The sequence below is a fragment of the Nannospalax galili genome, unplaced genomic scaffold (assembly GCF_000622305.1).
Source record: "Nannospalax galili isolate Female #2095 unplaced genomic scaffold, S.galili_v1.0 scaffold311, whole genome shotgun sequence".
In the NCBI taxonomy this organism is placed as follows: domain Eukaryota; kingdom Metazoa; phylum Chordata; class Mammalia; order Rodentia; family Spalacidae; genus Nannospalax; species Nannospalax galili.
The window spans coordinates 1,822,568-1,823,891 of record NW_008330298.1 but is presented as its reverse complement, the minus strand read 5'-3'; positions in this window follow the sequence as shown (position 1 = coordinate 1,823,891).

Genomic DNA, 1,324 nt, shown 5'->3' with positions numbered 1-1,324 from the left:
CTACATAGTGAGTTCCAGGACAGCTGGGGCTACAGGGAGACCCTGCTTCAAATAGACAAAAAAAAAAAATTAGGAAGTGGTTGATTACTCCCATCAAGTTTGTGCTGTTATTGCAAGGGTGGGTATACCTTGCCAGGTCAGTTGTTGTAGCTCACAGGTTTCACAGCTGGGAAAATTTCATGCTGAATTTTCTCTTCAGATAGCTTGCATAATACCTTCTAATAGTATGAAAGCTAACGAATAGAGCTGAGGCTTTGAAGTTACCACCGGCTTGATTTTTCCTTGTTTGTTCTATAGTTCGTATATGTAGTGTCTTCAGCAGTAGGATTGTCCCATGAATTTCTGCTGGGTGATCAAGAGCAGGGGCAATAGCTAGTGCTGTTGGAGGGTCTATGGGACCCCTGGTCAACAGCTTCATAAGAGGGAGTGCATTCTGGGCATTGGGCTTTTACTTTGCCAGCCTATGGTATCTAGTAGGGACAATGTTCCTCTGTTATAAGGTAACTCCTTTCAATCTCCTTTTATTATGTATGTATATATACATTATGTAGCTTATCTAGAGGCAGGTTTCAATATGGCTTTTTGTAAAGGCCTTTACTGTTGGTTTTCAGTCCCTATACTACGTCCTTTGCTCTATTCTCCCTTTTCCCACTGTATTTAACCCTTCCTACTCTAATACTCCCCCTTTCCCCTTTAAATAACTGTGTCCTACCTCCCCTCCAAGTAAGTCTCTTATTCCATGGTCATTTATTAGTTTCTTGACCTCTGTGGATTTTCAGACTGAAACATGCATACCTGAGACTTCCAAGCTAGCATCCATTATGAGAGAGAACATGTAATGGGAACCCCCAACCCTATTTGATGAATTATTAGCAACTGATGGTGACTAGGAAGGGGAGATTCAATCCTGTTTTAAGGGTGAAACTCTTGGTAAGGTTGAGCAGGCTCCAGTGACTGAACCTACACCTACACTGAAGGGTATTTGGGTCCACCAACCTGACTCTATAGGAATATATATACATATATGTATATATATATTAAAGTATAGGAAATTTTGTGGGGGTTAGTAAGAAATTTTTAAATCTTTGAAGAAAGAGATTGAGGAAGACACCAGGAGATGGATATAACTCCCATGTTCATGGATTGGTAGAATTAATATTGTAAAATGACCATCCTACCAAAAGCGATCTATAGATTCAATGAAACGCCAATCAAATTCCTATGACATTCTTCGCAGAATTAGAAAAACCGTCCTAAAATTCATATGAATCACAAAAGACTCTAGATTGCCAAAGCATTCTTGATCAAAAAGGGCAATGCTGGG